Source organism: Emydura macquarii, unplaced genomic scaffold (genome assembly GCF_026122565.2).
Source record: "Emydura macquarii macquarii isolate MOO-44397 ecotype Brisbane River unplaced genomic scaffold, CSIRO-AGI_Emac_v2 contig_1146, whole genome shotgun sequence".
In the NCBI taxonomy this organism is placed as follows: domain Eukaryota; kingdom Metazoa; phylum Chordata; order Testudines; family Chelidae; genus Emydura; species Emydura macquarii.
In genome coordinates this window covers 19,082,939-19,103,412 of record NW_027131283.1, presented here as the reverse complement: position 1 = coordinate 19,103,412, position 20,474 = coordinate 19,082,939, and the positions used below count along the sequence as shown (strand labels likewise).

At 40.9% G+C, this 20,474-nt stretch overlaps 1 protein-coding gene across 1 annotated transcript in view; it reads left to right on the top strand.

The window, feature by feature from the left end:
- The first annotated feature begins 11,334 nt into the window (after nt 1-11,334).
- ECHDC1 (ethylmalonyl-CoA decarboxylase 1) overlaps nt 11,335-20,474 on the top strand; it is a 37,679-nt gene continuing 28,539 nt past the window's right edge. The window contains exon 1 of the mRNA XM_067546791.1: nt 11,335-11,383. The gene's annotated coding sequence lies outside the window, so the exon portion shown is untranslated. The remainder of the gene's footprint in view (nt 11,384-20,474) is intronic.

The window sequence follows — 20,474 nt, the reverse complement described above, 5'->3', positions numbered from 1 at the left end:
GTGTTTTTTTCAGTGCAATTTGGGGAAAAAAAATTAGACAGATCAGAAACAACAAATAGCTCAACACTCAGTTATTGATGCAGGAATGTCTATAGTTATGATCTTATTTACTGGTTGGCCAGGATGCATAAAGAGGATCTGTACTTGCCCTAATTAATGGCCTATTTTCAGGGAAGGCTAGTAATTAAAAAGTGACATTTATGCAATGGAGCAAAGTGATGCATGATTATCTCTTCGCCTATTTCTGTGTGGTTCTAATGCTCTTGAAGAAAAAGGTGAGATGCATTTTTAGAAAAAAGTTTTGTAGAATGTAGAAGAAGTGAGGAAGGAGGAATGAACATAAGAACGGCCATACTGGGTTAGACCAATATCTAGCCCAGTATCCTGTCTTCCGATAGTGGCTGATATCAGGTGCTTCAGAGGAAATGAACAGAACAGGTAATCATCAAGTAATCCATCCCGTTGCCTATTCCCAGTTTCTGGCAAACAGCAACCCCTGTCCATCTGGCTAAAAGCCATTGATGGACCTATCCTCCATGAACTTATCTAGTTCTTTATGGTCTTGAACTTCACAACATCTTCTGGCAAGGAGTTCCACAGGTTGACCGTGCGTTGTGTGAAGAAATACTTCCTTTTGTTCATTTTAAATCTGCTGTCTATTAATTTCATTTGGTGACCCCTAATTCTTGTGTTAGGAGGAATAAATAACACTTTATTTACTTTCCCGACACAAGTCATGATTTTATAGACCTCTATCATATCCCCCCTTAGTCATCTCTTTTCCACACTGAAAAGTCCCCGTCTTATTAATCTCTCCTCAAATGGAAGCTTTTCCATACCCCTAATCATTTTTGTTGCCCTTTTCTGTATCTTTTCCAATTCCAATATACCTTTTTTCACTGCCACTGCACATTGAGTGGATGTGTTCAAAGAAGTATCCACAATGACTCCAACATCTCTTTCTTGAGTGGTAACAGCTAATTTAGACCCTATCATTTTATATGTATAGTTGGGATCATGTTTTCCAATCTATATTACATTTATCAACATTGAACTTCATCTGCCATTTTGTTGTCCAGTCACCCACTTTTGTAAGATCCCTTTGTAACTCTTCACAGTCTGCTTTGGACTGAACTATCTTGAGTAGTTTTGTATCATCTGCAAATTTTGCCACCTCACCGTTTACCCTTTTTTTCAGATCATTTATGAATATGTTGAATAGTACTGGTCCCAGTACAGACCCCTGGGGGACACTACTATTTACTTCTCTCCATTCTGAAAACTGACCATTTATTTCTATCCTTTGTTTCCTATCTTTTAACCAGTTACTGATCCAGGCGATGACTTTCCCTCTTATCCCATGACAGCTTACTTTACTTAAGAGCCTTTGGTGAGGGACCTTGTCAAAGGCTTTCTGAAAAGCTAAGTACATTATGTCAACTGGATCACTTTTGTCCACATGCTTCTTGACTCCCTCAAAGAATTTTAGTACAAACATACACACAATGGTTTGTATGTTTGTATGCATTTTAGATGTGCTCAATATATTTCCATACAGAATAGATGACAGTGGCATCTCTAGTGAACCCAACATGGGAATGACACTGGAATCCAGAAATTCCTGAGATCGTATAGATAATTGATAGGTCTAAAAATGTATTTGTAAATGGTGAATCATCGAGTGGATGCATTTACAGTGGGCTCCTGCAGGTATTACACTATCTAATATTATGACTTGGAAGAAAATATGAAATCTTCACTGAAAGTTTGCAGATGACACACAAATTGGGGGAGTGGTAAATAATGAAGAGGACAGGTCATTGATTGAGATCTATCTGGATTGCTTGGTAAACTGGGCCCAATCAAACAATATGCATTTTAATACGGTTAAATGTAAATGTATATATCTAGGAACAAAGAACGTAGGCCATATTTACAGTCTGGTGGACTCTACCCTGGGAAGTAGTGACTGAAAAAGATTTGGAAGTCGTGGTAGATAATCAGCTGAACATGAGCTCCCAATGTGACACTTTGGCCAAAAGGACTAATGTGATCCTGAGATGTGTAGGGAGTCTTAAGTAGGAGTAGAGAAGTTATTTTACCTCTGTATTTGGCATGCGTGCAACCGCTGCTGGAATACTGTGTCCTGTTCCAGTGCCTACAATTCAATAAGGATGTTGATGAATTGGAGAGGGTCCGAGAAGAAGCATGAGAATGATTAAAGGATTAGAAAATAACATGCCTTATAGTGATAGTCTCAAAGAGCTCCATCTATTTATCTTAACAAACAGAAGGTTAAGGGGTGACCTGATTAGTCTATTTGGAACAAATATTTAATAATGGGCTCTTCAGTCTAGCAGAGAAAGGTATAACATATTCCAATGACTGGAAGTTGAAGATAGACAAATTCAGACAGGAAATAAGGCGTAAATTTTTGACAGTCAGTGTAATTAACTATTGGAACAATTTACCAACAGTGGTGCTGGAGTCTCCATCACTAACAATTTTTAAATCAAGAGTGGATGTTTTTTCTAAAAGATCTACTCTAGGAATGATTTGGAGAAAGTTCTATGGACTGCGTTATACAGGAGGTTAGACTACACTATCATAATGGTCCCTTCTGACCGTGGAATCTATGAAGCTAAGCCTGAATCTACTACTGTCTTACTATGTAAAATTGTGTTCTACTCTGAAAAGTGACTACAAAGTATAGTGTTACAAAGTTCCAGGTTTTTTGTATTTCAATAACATTTTTTACTGGCAGCTTTGCAAACTCTACCTGGGATCTGAAAGTCAAGCTTTGTTTTTTCTGGCTGGTATACCATCAGCAATAATAATGGAGATGCTGGGGTGTAAGTGATGGTGAATTTGGCCTTCCAGTTGGAATGTAGGTAATTGAGATGGTGATCTCACTCCCGTGGTTGTATTAGTTTGGCAATGTGAAAGGAGAAGACAGTAGTATTGAAATCAATGGGACTACTTGCATATGAAAAGAGCTACACACACAAAGGTTTGCAGGAGCAGACACAAGCCCTTTACTACCCTAGCTGGTGATTTTGTTGGTTTCGGCTTTGTCTTAATGAAATGTACAGAAAAGACACACAAACCTGTTGGAGAGACTCTAACCAGAAATTCATCAATATCTTAAATTTCAAAAACAGGAGTTCCATTAATCTCTATCCACGTTTCTCCATTCCTAATTCCATTCTCTCCCACCAAATTATGTATGTGACACAATTCCACGACCTAACAGACTACCACAGCCTACTGTTTATGAAACCAATGGTCAGGTTTGTGCTACTTACCCTAACTGCTGCTAGGTGGCGATATGCTACCTAGAAAACCATGAAATTTGCAGTTTTCAGTATGTCTTTGCTTAAGGCGTAGCTCTCACTTTGCCATAGAACCTGTAGTATTTATTTATTCCCTTTCCCAAGGAGGGATTTGTTCCTCTTAGCAGGACCTACAGAAAGCCACATACCACTCTGGAGATTTCTAAATTAGGATCACTGTTTTCCAGAAACAGATGTAGAACTAAATGCTGTAGCCAGGGTATATATTAACCTGGGGATGGGCAGGAGAATACTCTCAGAATAGAAGGGGAAAGACTCCCTTAAAACAAAGAAGAGGTCGCAGGCCCACTGCTGCAGGATTTCCCTGTCTACTACCAGAAGTAACAGAAATTAACCTTTTGGTTGCTGGAAGTTGTTGCAATTTGAGACGAGGATATTTCATGATTCTATAGTTTTCTCTTTAAAATTTTCCTGAGGGAATTCTATAGTGTTCTCCTCAAACCTAACTGGTGCTTTTTTTTAACAATATAAAGGATTTTGCGTATCTATTCAGATGACAAAAAATTCTACCCAAAATGAATTTTGCACAGTCCCTTATGCTTTGACCATTTTGTGTCTCTTTTCTCAGTAGCCTCCATTCAGATTTTGTACTACCTAAATCAACATTTGGGTAATATTCTAATGCCAAAAATATCACCTACATATTTGTTTTAAATCATCATATTTAATCAGCAAGAACAGTGTCAGGAACGTTAGTATTTGACACTTGGATTGAAAAACAGTATTAAAAAAGGTGGAGAGGAAGCCGATGCAAACCTTCAACCAAAGCAAACACATTAAAATTATAAGGAGAATGGAGAAAAAATCTTGGTAGTGTGTATTAGCACAGGTATAAAGGGCCATTTGGAGGCTTAGTTCATGTTTGCTCAACACTTTGAAAATGTAAAGTACTATATAAGAGTTAAGTATATGTATTTTCATCTCCAACACAACACATCTGACTACAAAGGACTGGGTTCTCTCTTCCCACTGTGTGTAAATCAGGTGAATTGAAGTGAATGGAGCAACACTGGTATAATCGTCAGTAGAGAATGAGACCCTAACTTCCCAGTGGCATAATGTTGTCATGATTAATGAACAGTTCCTTCACTTCTGGGCTGTACTCTCCAGGCTGAAACAAGTAGCATATTTTGAGCTAGTCGCTATATTGCTCTAGAATGAAAGCGTGATTAACCCCTTTAATTAAACTGACTTTGCATGTGTCTGTCTTTAGTAACCCAGATTGCTAGAGCTGCAAAAAGTATTTCCCATCTAAATGCTTATCAGTCTGGGATCTGGCAAATGTCTGCTCTTGTTAAACTGTTTTATTCTAGGCTGATTTTATAATGCCTGAGTGTACCTGTGTGCAGATATCATTACTGGGATTATATAGCCTGAACAATACCAATTTCCCTTCATGGTGTTCTTGCCACCTATTTGTTTTATACTTGTGTATAGTTGTTGTGCACTTTGAAAACTTGGGGGGCAGGGTAGAAGTATTTTTACTGAAAAAATACTTTAGTCCTCTCCCCAGCAAACATAACCTGAGAAACAGAAACATTAACCAGTCAATTAGTTTTGCTATTAACTTCAGTGCAGACAGGATTTCACCCCAACAGTTATTTAAGACAACAACCACCATCACAATGCCAAATCAGATGTGCATAACTCAGTGGGAAGATAAGGGAAAGGGAAATGGCATTAACAAAACAGAACGTTTATCTATACTGGGAAACTGCATTGTGTTAGAACCTGGTAACTAGCACTCAAGACTTTGCTACATGGGGATGTTGCATTGTAGTAACTTTAGTTAGGGGTTGTCTACATTTAAAACACTACAATTGCACTGTGCTGCTGTAGTGCTTCAGAGTAGACATTATCTATGCCAACGGGAGGGATTCTCCCATTGTTATAGGTAATCCATCTGCACGAGAGGTGATAGCTAGGTTGATGGAAGAATTCTTCTGTCAACCTAGCACTGTCTACACAGAGATTTAGGTTGGCTTAACTACGCTGCTCAAGGGTGTGAATTATTCACACCCCAGAGTGATGTAGTTATGCTGACCTAATTTTCTAGAATAGACCAGGCCTTCCTTGGCCTTGAAGTGCCTTGCATCCACACGCAATCTTTTTTTAAAGCAAATTATTTGGCCTTTGAAGTCACAGTAAGTAATCCTCCTTGGAACAGGAGTAACTCAACTTTGCAGTGAGTTTGTTTGCTTTAAGACTCAGATGGACCCATTCCAAGTTATTTAGCTTCTTTAGCAGTCCTCCAACTACAGTCTCTACACTGCATTGCTTCACACCTACATCAGCCTGTCTTTATACCTGTGTATGCCCTTAACTTCTCTGGAATCATCTTAACTGGATGCCATCTCTCTGTTTCACTGCTTGCAAGCAGCCAGGAGGGCTTCTTTTTGATATCCAGCACTAGTGAATTCTCATACCCATTAGAGTAGCCACGCTCCCAGCCTCACCCCCACTTCGATGTGGACCCCTTCAGAGGTCCTGGATTTGATGGCCCTCTTTGGCAAGCTGCATGTTTAATCCCAGTTGCCAGAATGCAAACATCTACAAGTTGCACTCAGAGCACATGAAGCAGAAGGGTCACTCCTGACCTTGCTCCCAGTGCTAAAACAAAGCCAATGAGCTCTGGCACAAGTACCTGAGGACAAGTGACCAGAACAGGACCTCGGGTACTGCTCCCACTCCCTGGACTGCACTCTTTGCAAATGATGCTACCACTGAGCTAAAGAAGGATGTGGTAGATAGTTATCTACGAAGCACTGCAGACAGCATGGCCAGCAACCCAAAACCCACTGAAAGCTCCCTTGACCCTATGTATGCTGTGGGGCCCAACAAGAAGGAGACTTCACAGGGCAGCCAAGAACAGCATAACCCATCAGATTTGGAGATTATGCAAGAGTCCCAGCAGCTAGCCTCAAAATGCTGCAGAGGAGATCTGTACCAGTAAGTATAATATGTATTACATTACAACTGCATAGAGGGATTTAAAGTACTTTTCTGGGTATGAGCTGTTCACCACTATGTTGGGCAGAGCTAAGAGTCTCTCTTCACCTTTTTCAGCATCTAACAAATCCCCAGTGTGCTCAAAATGCAATCTGATTTATTTCCCTGTAGTATCAAATCCCACAGGGTGATGAAATGCACACCTGTATTCAAACCCTGCACACCATCGTAGTAATCTTTGCACAAAATATATCTTGTGAGGTATCATTTGAAAACAAATAACTTGCTGGTCAATAATATCAAAGTGGAATGTATGTAGCAACATTATATGTAAAGTTATGAACATAAGATGAAATCAGGACTGAAGTGTGTTTACCAGACAAGTCTGGGAATAGAGTAAACCTGTTTCTCAATGACAAAGGACAAGTTGATGCCCCTAGCCATGTGGCCCATCAACTTTGATGACATCACCTATCAAGTGGCCATTCTTTAGTATGGAAGAGGGTAAGACAAGAGACAAGGAATATCTGCATTTCAGCATACACAGGTGAAAGCATGGAACTTCCTCCATCAAACTCCATGCTTCCTTGCTCTCAGCTGGAAACAACTTTATCTAGGGGTCATTTATTTCAAAGGGTGACTGAACTATAAAAGTGAGGGGCAAAAACACCCCAAGCTCCCTCTCCTTATCCATTTCTCTCTTTCACATAAGAGGTCAAAAGATACAGCCCTTGGACCTTGGGAGCACAGCCTGGTCAGCAGTGTTACTGGAACATGTGGGACAGGACTTCATCTTGAACCAAGTCTAGTTTATTAAGTTTAGAAAGCATTTTATCTTTATTGTTCTTGTAACCATTTCTGACTTTAATGCCTCATTACTTGTACTCACTTAAAACCTCTCTCTTTGTAGTTAAATAAACTTGTTTTATTCTTTAATCAAATCTAATCTGTGTGAACTGTGTGGGTATCTCCATGTGAGGTGGCAAACTGTTGTATCTTGCTCCCCTTAAAGGGGCAATGGACCTAATAATCTTGACGGTCCAGGACAGGGCTGGATAGTGCAGAACAGATGGCTTTTTGGGGAAAAACCTGGGACTAGAAGTGTTTTGAGATTACCCTGAATGTGGTAAGCAAGGCTGCTGGAAGCCAGAGTGTGACTGGAGTGTTTACTAACAGGTTGCTGGGGTCAGAATTGCTGGGCCAGGGCTATGGCTATACACAGACACTCTTGTTGTTACCTATATGCTGTTTATGAGTGATCCAGGTTGGGAGCCACAGCAAAAGCATTGTGAAGCACCCGAGGTTGCAGGGCAGGTGGTGACACAGCCCCTCACTGGTCTGGACTGCACCCTGGAAAATTACACACAGACATTGGATATACTTGCCACCTCCATTCTTCCCCATCCCAAATTGCTGCCTGCTCATTCCCCTCTTCCATGGCCTTCCACCTTAACCCAGAAGTCAGCATCATGAGGATTAATCAAATCAAATCAAATCAAATGTGCTGCCCAGCAAACGTTTATTGTAGGAACAGATACAGAAAGGAAAAAGCAATAGAAAATAGAAAAGTTGCCATATCTCATGGTTTCATTAATGCACTCAGCTTAGTACAGTTGAGATTTCATCAAGTAAATGGCACAAATCAGGCCACAGAGACGTATTATTCAAGCATGGAATTACTATCCATATTTCTATGGTACAGTTTGGTTTATTTAAGATTTTTATTTCATTTGACTCTATGCTTTCTTTCACATATAGTGCCATTCCCCCCACCAGTATCACCTATTCTGGCCTTCTGATATATTTTGTATCCTGGTATTACTGTGTCCCATTGATTATCCTCATTCCACCAAGTTTCTGTGATGCCTATTATATCAATATCCTCATTTAATATGAGGCACTCAAGTTCACCCATCTTAGTATTTAGACTTCTAGCACTTGTATATAAGCACTTTAAAAAATTGTCACTTTTTAGCTGTCTGCCATTATGTGATGTAATTGAATGGGACTCTCTCATTTGACTGTTTCTCATCAGATCCTACCCATATTTTATCCTCTTCTATCCTCTCCTCCTTACTAGCATATAGAGAATCTCCATTAATAGATCCTCCCTTAAGGGATGTCTTTGTCCCCCAGCCCTTAGTTTAAAAACTGCTCTACGACCTTTTTAATGTTATGTGCCAGCGATCCGGTTCCATTTTGGTTTAGGTAGAGCCCATCCTTCCTGTATAGGCTCCCCCTTTCCCCAAAGGTTCCCCAGTTCCTAATAAATCTAAACTCCTCCTCCCTACACCATCCTCTCATCTACGTATTGAGAGCCTGCAGTTCTGCCTGTCTAAACTGGCCCTGGGCATGGAACTGGAAGCATTTCAGAGAATGTTACCATGGAGGTCCTGGACATCAATCATTAGCCCCTATGCAGTTGGGGACCCCCATCCTTACAAAGCTGTCAGTAATCTCCTGTGTGTTGCCACACTTGATGACATGGTAGCACTCTCCTCATAGTATCACAATCCTCCACGACAACAGCCCCGACAGTTGATCTACCACCACCAACCTGGTTAGCTAGTGACGGATCGCAACTAGGGGAGATGGGCTTCCATCTGGAGTTGGCAACATGCTTCTCCATGCTGAGAAGAGCTCTCATGTTGATGTTCTGGTGCTGAATCTCCAGGGAGAGGCCTGTGCAGGTTGCCGGGAAAGTGACCTTTGTCATCCTGAAGTGCTCCTACTACTGCTAGTCAGCCCGGTTTTGAATCACTACATTGTCACACCAGTCACTGCTAGCTGATCGAGCCCAGGAGCAGTGCTCCACTGATACTCCAGATAAATACCCTGCAGAACTAACTGCTCAGTTTCCTCCTCCTGCATTAGTCTTTTGGAACCACAGAGCCATATCCATCCATCAGTGTGCCTGCAAATGCATTTGCATCACCCTCTTTGTATTAATGAGGTCATGATCATGGTGCTCAGCATTGGGTCCTACAGACTGCCTGACAGCAGTTTGAAAATGGTACTGGAAAAATTAACAGCTGCCATGAAAAAAATCATGGGAGATTGTTCATCTATTCCCCAGCTGCAGAATCCCTATAATTCCCAGTAGGCATCCTAAAAAAATCCACTGCATGAAAAATCACAGCGCTAAGTGACACTGGGAATTGAATTAGGGGCCCCAAGAGCTAAAAGTATAATCTGCTACTGCTTGCACTAAAGAGCCAAAGCTCTATGACAACACACAGCCTCTGCAGATGGGCACAGAGGTGGCCCTGTAACATACATTCACAAGTGGGTTACAATTGCACCAGGGGATATCCACCCAGGATGTTGAATGGTTAATTTAAAAAAGCAGAGCTGTGTGGATGCAATGATTAACAAGGAAAGTACCTTAAACTGGTATAATAGCAGCAGAGTCTAGTGGATGGAGCCCTGCAGTGGGACTCAGGAAGCAGGGTTCTGTCCTTGCTCTGCCACTGGCCTGTTAGGATATGTCTACACCACAATTAAACACCTGCAACTGGGTCAGGCTGTTTAATTGTGGTGTAGACATTTGTGGTGGAGTCTGGACTCTGGGCCCCTGTGCCTCACGAGCTTGAGTCAGCTGACATGGCCAGCCATGGCTGTTTAATTGCTGTGTAGAAATACCCTCAGACAGCTTTGGGTAAATCACTTCACCTCATGTTCTCCATCCGTAAAATGGAGATGATTATAGTGATCTCTTTTGTAAAGCACTTTGAGATTTACTGAGGAAAAGTGCTGTCCAAGAGCTAGGTATTATTATTCAGCTTTAGATAGTTAAATTGCATGTTAGAATGAACAAGGTAATATAATGTAACATCCTCATGTAGACGTGGCCTATGTGTAAATAAGGATTGTCGTGTTTAACATTGTATTCCCACCCTGAACCACAACCATTTGATATAATGGTGAACACAGCAGTTCCTCTCTATACCGAGTGGTAAATCATGTTTAACATCATGTTAGTTGCTATGACTTCTCAGGGTACTGTCTCATACTGTGAGAGACAATTGAGTGAGGAGATTTAAAAATAAAATGATGTGTCAGACTCCAAGTGTCCAATTAAACCATGCACAGAAAAATTGCCTTTTCCCTAGAGAGACACTATAAAAAATATAGCAAAATACCCCTCACTGCTCTCCAAATCTCAGTCCCAAAAAGGGTGGTGTGGGGGTGTGAATACATATAGCAAAATCCTGGGAGGAGTGGGGAAAAACAGTAACATAAAGAAAATTAGCGAGAGTTTTGTGGCACCTTAAAGACTAAAAAACTTATTTGGGCATAAGCTTTCGTGGGCAGAAACCCACTTTGATGACTCTCTGGAACTCATAAAGAAAATTGACATCCCTGTCACCTATGTGCACAAACCTGTGCAATCATATTTAAGCAAAACTACTTACAGATAGTGTTTTATATTTGAAGAACTAAATAATCAAATGAATGAATAACCAAAACTAAGGGCAGAGTCATTTCCATTCAGCTGTGCTTTGCCAGAAATGTTCATACTTTGACAAACTTAGCTTTGGTCCTGACACAATACAGAGAGGGTGGGCGAGGGTGACATCACGGGTGGGCATAGGGTGTCTCCAGGGACATTCTCACTAAGCAATTTGTGCTTTGAAAGTATTTCTCATTTCGGGCAATGTGGTCTTTTCCAAAGTCAAAACTATTGCTGAGCCCCATCCATAATCTCTCTCTTTGCCAGGGATGGTTAGCAGCATGCAGGGGCCAGGAGACTCAAGCGAGGCAGGGCAATCAGCCCAAGGCGCCCCTTAGCTGGGTGGCAGCATTTTAACACCCCTCCAGATCATCAATGGGACACAGCCTCCAGCCCCTGGGGCACTGTATCCCTGCCTTCTCCATAGCTCCAGGCCCAGTTACTGTGCCACACTCATCATCACTAACGGGCCTCATCACTGACTTCCAGCTCCTCTCTCCTGACTTGACTGGGCTCTTTTACACACGGTGCTAGTTTCCAGAGGGACATCTTTCCTTGCAGCACCCAGTGTTGTGCTGCTGCTGCTGCTGGGTGTCCTGGAGCTGGGGAGCAGGACAGGAGCAGGACGGTCAGTGACCCTCTGGGCTGGAGCTAGTGGGCATCTCCACCCTCTGTGAACCCAGGAGTGGGGAAAGATCAGCTCCCTCGTTACTCCCCTCCTTAGGTCCCCCCAAATTAACCCCTGGCTCTTGCATGCTCTCTCCCTCTGCCCCCTGATTAATTATGAACCCTGGGAGTTTAGGTTCTCATCTGTCCCACCCCATCCCTTGATTGTAATCCCCCTTTTAATCTTGTCTCCTCCCCCAGTATTAGCCCCTGCAATTTGGGTGCTCTTCTCTCTCGCTCCCCTTTGCCTCACTAGAACTTTAGTATCTGTTTGCTTCTCCTCTCCAGCTCCCTCATATTAGCATACTGGCCCCCAAATCAGAGTCCTTAATGCTGATTTGTAACTCCCACCCAGCTAACACTGCTCAGCCCGCTGCCTCTTTCCCCTCCCTGGCTACTGATGGTATTTCCCCGTGGAGTTTTGCTTTCCTTTGTTTTTCCTGCCTTTGATCACTAGCTAGGCAATTGTAGCTGAAGGTACAAAAGGTGGGGGTTATTTGTTTGTCTGTGGGTGGGCTTTTTGTTTGTTTGCCAGCCAAGCTGTTCGGAAGAGGGTTGTAAAAGTTTACAGAAATCTGACGTGTGGTTTGATAATGATATGGGAATGTGCACGAGTCACAGAAAACTAGACACTTTCAGGCACCACTTTTTTTTCTAAAAGTGTTTATTATCAAACTCATCATTCGGGTTCAAATAAATCTGTGATTATTCTAAGGCTTGCCACAAATCTCTCTGGTTGTTTCTCTTCTTGCATCTTTACAAACTGCAGGTTAACAGGGAGCTAAGACTGTAAATATCTCTTAGTTACTTAAGAGAGAAAAATCCTTTTAAGAGAAGCTCTAGTTTTCACATAAAGTGAAAGCTTTGAATTTATTCAGGTGACAAAGGTTATGCTTCTAATCAAACCTAGATATATATGCAAATTCTATTAATTTGAAAATATCTGGTGACCTTTCCTTGGCTTTCCCTGCCTTAGGAGATTGTCTGGGATGAAGCTGTCTGTAGCCTCTGTAATTTGTTTTCTGTCTGCAAATTACTTAATAGTATTCTGACATGGGTCCTTTTTAATGCTAAGCTCTGCTGATTATTAACACCCTGTTTAGGAGTTCTTGCCACAATATAATAGCTGTATCGCCTGTTAAATTTCTAGTTCACATACGCATTAAATAAAAATAAGAGACCTTTTGGAAAAGGAGAATTTATAAGAACTTTATGGTGTTTTCAGGATTTCAAATCCATTTTGAAGTTGAGGAGCTCTGGGGTACATGAACTGGTATAGTACAAGTGTATACCTAAGTGTAATCCCCTTCACTGTGCCTTCTGACATGTGAGCAATCTAATTTTTTTAGGCTTGGAGGCCTAGATAGGGCAGCTAACATCTCTATGCTAAGTGTCATAACAAAACTTGAAAAGGTCTGTGTAGCTCAAAAGCTTGTCTCTTTCACCAACAGAAGTTGGTCCAATAAAAGATATTACCTCACCCATCTTGTCTCTCTAATATCCGGAGACTAACAGGGCTACAACAACGCTGCAAATAACAACACTTTTACATTTGATACTATGTACACTTTGGGGGAATTAGCCTGAATTATTATCTGGAATCTGGTAACTTTTGGTGAAGAGATGTAAAAGCCTGTCACTTTTTCAGAAACTTGTGTTGTGTTAACAAAGGCAGGAACAGTTTGGCATGTCTTCTATAGATAGGTGCATTTAGAATTAAAGAGACACTGTTGTCTGGAAAATTACATTTCTATCTGAAAAGCTGCTCCTACTATTGTTACAGTAACCCCATAGATTACTAGAACAGATCTTGGAGAAAATATGAATTTTTCTGTTTTTTCAATTTGTTTACGATATGCAATGTGGCAATGTCATTTTTGCAGATGATCATTTGTATCATTCTCATGCACTGTCTAACAGAGGCTCAAGTGTATACTCTGCAGACAGATAGCAGAATAGAACTTGAAGAGGCCATAGACAGGTATGTGAACCGATAGAAATGTAGGGCAGAAGGATGGTCCAGTGGCTAGGGCATGAGCCTAGTACTTGGAAGACCAGGATTCAGTTCTTTGCTCTGTCCCAAACTTCCTTTGTGACCTTGAGAACTGAGGCACAGAGAGACTGTGACTTGCAAATCTGTAAAATGGGGATAATAAAACTTCTTACCTCACAGAGAAAGATAAATCCCTTATGAGGATAAATTGTGAGGTACTCAGATAACTTTGGTTATGGAAGCCATATAAGTATCTAAAATAGAAAGGGAATGTGGGTTACACGTGGCTGAGTTTCGTGTTGCTTTTGAGCCTACCCAAAAGACTCATGAACACACACCTAAAAAGTATTTTAAAGATTCAAAAATAAAAAAGTAGGACATTCTATTTAATTAAAGGATGTTCTATCAGAAGACTGACGCTTATAAAATTTAGTCAATTAAAAAATCATCTTGACTAAGTCCCTTTAAATTTAAAGTAGTTCCGAAGCAGTCTGTCAACAAGAACTAAGTAGCTGCGTAAGATCACTTCTTAATTTTCAGTGTCAGTGGTGTGGTTCTGAATACTGTGAAAGCGACATCAATTTTTTCCCCAAGATCAGCAAATACTGTGTAACATCCTGTACCATCTCAGGAACATTAAGGCACGTTGGGTTGTCTCTCTCTCTCTCTCTGAATGATTGGGAATTACAGCCATTTCCATAGATAAAGTATGTATGTACGGGGAGGGTCAATTTAGTTTTAGTCAGTCAGTCCAAAACAGAATTTGAAGAGCAACTAGCCAAAGACACAAATACTAACAGCGAAAACTTTTTTGAGTACATCAGAAGCAGGAAGCCTGCCAAACAGTCAGTGGGGCCACTGGACAATCAAGGTGCTAAAGGAGCATTCAAAAAAGATAAGGTCATTGGGGAGAAACTAAATGGATTCTTTGCATAGGTGTTCACTGTAGATGATAAGACAGAAAATATCATTATGCCACTATATAAATCCATAGTATGCCTACACCTCGAATACTGTGTGCAGTTCTGGTCACTCTGGTCAAAAAGACAGGGATTTTTCAGCTTGGAAAAGAGATGACTAAGAGTATATATGATAAAGGTCTATAAAATCATAAAATCATGATTGGTGTGGTGTGGAGAAAGTGAATAAGGAAGTGTTGTCTACTCCTTTACGGAACAGAATGAAATGAATAGGCAGCAGGTTTAAAACAAACAAAAGGAAGTACTTCTTCACACAACACACAGTCAACCTGTAGAACTCGTTGCCAGGGGATGTTGTGAAGGTCAAAACTATAACAGGTTAAAAAAAAAATTAGGTAAATTCCTGAAGGATAAGTCCATCAATGGCTATTAGCCAAGATGGTCAGGGATGTAACCCCATGCTCTGGATGTTTCTAGAGTCTGATTGACTGAAGCTGGGAGTGGATGACAGGGGATGGATCACTTGATGATTGCCTGTTCTGATCATTCCCTCTGAAGCACCTGGCATTGGCCACTGTCAGAAGATAGGATACTGGGCTTGATGGACCATTGGTGTGTCCCAGAATGGCCAGTCTTATGTTCTTAGTTCATGGATAAATAGATTTTAAGGCTGGAAAGGACAGTTATGATAATCTAATCTGACCTTCTGCATAACATAAGACAGAATTTCACCAAGTGATTCAAGCATCTGACTTCTGGTGGAGCAATAGCAATAACTTATCCCATCTTGATTTAAATATTTCAGTGTAAAGATAATCCACCACATTGCTAGTTAAATTGTTCCGGTGCTTAATTACCTTCATGGTTCATTTCAGAAATTTGTCCAAGTAAGATATTGTCCCACCAATGACAAAAAATAGAGGATACAATTGGGAAAGTAAGGACAGATTTTAAAAGAAAGGGTCATGCTCCAGTTTGCCTGTGAAGGTATCAGGAATTATTTGCTCCCTTTCCCACAGGCCAAGAAAGGAGAGCTGAGCTGAGGCTCCTCTATGCCCAAGAGGAGACCATTGGAGATTTTTCTTCCCTCCCCACATATAAGAGGAGGGAAGCTGGACCAAGGGTCACAAGCAGGTCCAGCACCATTTTGGCAGCATCCAGTAATATTGCTAACAGTTCCCAATGGTAGGTGTACCGGGCTGTTGCAGCTGAAAGAAAGAAATTGGATTAACAGAATGGGATTGCATGCCCAGGACAAATATAGTAGTCATGAATCACAGTTCACAGCCTCCCCTATGGGTCTTGGACAATGGAATTGCCTGGTTTAGAGAAGGAATGTTGGACACGGCTCTGGAGTTTTCCTCTTTATTTTTTTTAGAAGTGCCATTGTATCTTTAACTTTCACCTGGAGAGTTACTGGAGATGTTCAGGAAAGATATGACAGCTCCTCTGTGTGCAGGCACCTCTAACAGTGCACAGCACTCTTCTGGTATCGAACTTAAGTTTCAACACTGGGTCTGAGTTCATATGAATCCATGATTTGAAAGTCCAGGGGCAAGAATGATACTAACTATGTTATATGAACACTGAATTGATCAAAAGATTTACATTTTATAAAGGTGCAAAAAGTGGTTGCAAACAGAACCTTAAATGCTGTGGAGAAAATTATTATTGATAAGGGTTAACAGCCATTGGTGTAGATCTATATCAGTGACCACTGACAATATACACCAGAACTCTGGCAAGATTAAAAACATGCTAAAAATACTAAAAGGCCACATTGCTAATTACTCCCATGTTGACCACGTGTGGCTTATACAAGAAAGTTTGTCACTGAAAAAGTTATTCTGATTGTGGTGCAAATAATAGTGCAGCATTTGTAGCATACCTTGTTAGACAATACTTCAACTAATGAGGTCATAGTAAATCTCCTATACTTGTATGGTCCCCACCATTCTGAACACCTCGCAATCTTTAATGTATTAATCTTCACAACACCCCTGGAGGTATTATTATCCCCATTTTACAGATGGGAGAACTGAGGCCCAGCAAGACTTAGTGACTTTGCCCTCAGTTAGTCAATCAGTCTGTGACAGAGCAGGAATTGAATCTGGGTTTCTCAAGTCCTATGCTAGCGCCGTACCCACTGGGCCATTCTATCATCTTATCTGGTCTGTTCCGTGTAATCATATTATCATTTGAGAATTTAGCAATTTTACTTGATCAGTTTAACAGAAATAATTATTTTTTAAGACTCCAAACAGTATTTATGACAGTTATATTTACTCCAATCTCTTGTACTCTTACCATAAACAGCCTGCAAAAATCAAGTTCAGCCATTTCATGGGCTGCAAGTGCTCCAGACTGACTGAAATTTTGCTTTTTGTTTGTTAGAGATCAACAACAATACCTTTGGTATGAAAGAACTAAACACTTAACTTCCGTGCTTGGCCTGAGTGGTTATCTTCCTCAGAATGAGCTGTTAAAAATCTCTTTTTTTTATTCAATTAAAAAAATGTTGTGCAGTAATCAGTATTCTAGAGGATGGTAAAAAATAATTCCATGATAATACCTTGTCTTGCATGAGTTATTATTCATAACTCATGATCAGCAGACAATGATGTCCAATTTGTTTTCTAATCCTTCACTTGCTGATGCTCTTTATTGCCATAGTAATAATAGTAAAAAGCCTATTAATGCATACAGCCACACAGAGTTTAAATTGACTGATTTTTTTCTGGAATAAAATTTCCATATCTTGAGTCTATTTTCCTTTTACCTGATTTTTTTTAACATGCAAAATCTATGAAATATAAAAAGTGATCATACAGACATAATTTGGCAATGAGTTAAACAAATAAAAAGAGGGGGGTTTTATTTGGGTTTTTTGTGCTTTGGAGCCAGTCACTGACTGCACTGACAGTTAAATGTAGTGTATTTTTTTGTGGTTACTGGAAATTTTGGGTCTATGAAAGTTAGGGACTAATAGCACCGTATTAAGTCAAGCATAATAAAGGAAAGCACAGTGCACACAGCTCTGCTAACACACCTCAAAGCTACCCTTAGTCATCCCTGCTTTTCTTGTCTGTCCTTCCTTGAACAGAGACTAACAGCTGTGCAGTGGCTTTTATTAGGTGGTAGCACGTCCAGTATGGACTACAGAAGGGTCAGAAGTTTGAGATCATCAACCTATTTTCATCTATGGACTCAGGTTGCCATAATGAAAGACTACTGAATTAGTCCACTTTGTCACTTACCTTTGTGTTATGTATTCTTCTTATTTGTCTTATGGTAGTGCTGAAATGCCTATTATGCTAGGTGCTGTGCAAACAGAAAACAGAAAATCTATCAAAAAAGACAAGACAGAGAAGCAACTTACTTAACACCCTCCAGCATTGGAAACCTTGGGAGCAGATAAACAATTAAAAAAATTCTAGAAGGTGGCAGTTGAAATGTCATGGGCAGAAGGAAGTGTGTGATTAAATAGAGTTTGGAGTTATAAACAGTATAAAATATTGATCTCAGAAGAACAGGATGAATTAACTTGTACACCAACTTGTTAGCTTTTTTTAAACATTCTGTCATATTCTAATGTAAGATGGAAATAGTCTGTCACGGATGAAGATAACACCTTATACTTAGCAATTAGTTCTGTGTTTGGAGGTATTTTAGGAGGTTGTCCATGGCTATCCTGCAGTGTGTGTCATTACAGAATAGATATACATAAACACACACACCAACCTTTTTTCTTTGTTTGGGGTAGATGCTGCAAACACAAGGTTTATGGCTTGAGCTTAATGGTTAGTATTCTTACAACTGTTTACAATATAACATGAAAAGTCAGAAATTTACAGAGAACTCCCAAGTGTTGGCCACAAGACATAAGATTTTCACTGATATAGTTTGCAGATGACACAAAAACTGGGGGAGTGGTAAATAATGATGAGAACAGTAGATACAGTGCAATCTGGATCCCTTAGTAAACTGGTCACAAGCAAGCAATATGCATTTTAATACAGCTAAATGTAGATGTATACATCTAGGAACAAAGAATGTAGGTCATACTTAAAGGAGGAGGCCGAGGGGGAGGGGGGAGGGAGAGTAGGAGTAGAGAGGTTATTTTACCTCTGCATTTGGTGATTGTGCAACATCTGTCAGAATACGGTGTTCAGTTCTGGAGTCCACAATTCAAAAAGAATGTTGATAAATAGGAGAGGGTTCAGGAAAGAGGCATGAGAATGATTAAAGGATTAGAAAACAGGCCAGATAATGATAGATTTAAGCTTAATCAGTTTATTTTAAATAAGAGAAGGTGAAGGGGTGGTTGATTATAGTCTGTAAGTGTATACATCAGGAACAAATATTTAATAATGAGCTCTTCAGTTTAGCAGAGAAAGGTATTACACGATCCAGTGCCTGGAAGTTGAAACTAGACAAATTCAGCCTGGAAACAATATGTAAATTATAATGGTGATAGTAATTAAACATTGGAACAATTTACTAAGGGTGATGGTGGATTTTCCATCATTGGCAATTTTTAACTCAAAAGATACGGTCTAAGAATGATTTTGGGGAAGTTCTATGACTTGTGATATACAACAGGGCAGACTAGATCAGGGATTCTCAACCTGTGGGTCAGGACCCAAAATTGGGTCACCAGAATGTTTCAAAGGGTCGTGTGGCAGCAGTGCTGTAACCAAGGTAGGGCGAGTGGGGCAGCCACCTAGGGTGCACAGCTGGGGTGGTGTGGGTGGGAGTGTCCAAAAAATAAAACATTAGAGGATAGAGCCCTGAAGCTGGCATGGTTTTGCCATGCCACCCTTACTTCTGCGCTGCTGCTGGTGATGGCGCTGCTTTCAGAGCTTGGTGGCCGGAGAGCGGTGGCTTCTGACGGTCATGTTGTATGTGACGTGGGAGGATGATTTTTGTAATCTCTCTCCTGTCCCCACCTGCAATACCCAATACTCCTGCATTGTTTCTTGAAAGTTTATCCCTCTGCCATATTAAGAGGAAACAGTATAAACATTCAACAAGCAATGTGGGAGTGGGTATCGTAGGGTGGGACAGGAGCAGGATTAAAAAATAATCCCACACATGGCTTCAGTAGGAGGCACAAATATGTTACAGCACTGCATGGCAGCTCCTGGTGTTTATCTCTCTGCTCCAGGCACTGCAGCCTGTGGGATTCCAGCGCTACTTGGGTTTGACCCAGCTGTCATGATGACAGAAATCCGGGTAGGCCAAATTTGAGTGAGTGGCACTGTAACCCCACAAGCCAGGTGACAACTCCTCTCACGCAAATTTAGTCGAGTGGGGGGGGGGGGGGGGGTGTTGTGGCCAAACCTGAGCGTCACTGCAATCCCAGTGGTTGCAACACCTGGAGCAGAGAACCAGCAGTTGCAGGCGTCACTATGGTGGGGTGAGTGCCAGGCAGGACCCGACTGAAAACACCCCAGGCCTCCACTCCCAGACTATTTACTGGGTCATGACGGGCCATAAACATTTGCAAATGGGTCCTGAGCCCGTAAAGGTTGAGAACCACTGGACTAGATGATCACAGTGGTCCCTTCTGACATTGGAAGCTATGAATCCATGAAAGACAAACATGCCAGTAGCAGCATTGTTCACCCTTCACTATATTTATTTAGCGTTCTAAAAAGTGTGTGTATGTGCATATATAATTATTACTTTATTATATCTTTAACAAACACATGTCTGTTCATGCTAGACATGACTTAAAATCCAGCTATAAAAAATTTCTTTATTATGAATAAACTTTGGTTTGGGTTCAGATCGGAGCTGCTTTCCAGAAAGAGTCTTGGGATTGACAAGAAGTTCCTTTGGCTTTTTGCCCTATTCTGACAACAGAAACATTGCAGCACCTCTCTCAGTGGTCTTTCTTAGGCTACGTCTACAGCTGCATTAGTGCTGCTGCGCCACTGTAAAGTTTCTAGTGAAGCCATAGCCTTAATCTTTTATGGCCCTCGCTTTGTTTCCTTACCCTGGTTCTTGACTAACAGGCATCTGTGGTTTTAAAGGCACTTGAAGGGAAATGATATAAAAAAGTGTTACGTCTTCTGTGTGGCAAGAGGACCCTCCAGAGTTTTATTGGGCAAATGCAGAATTGGGCTAGCAAGTTA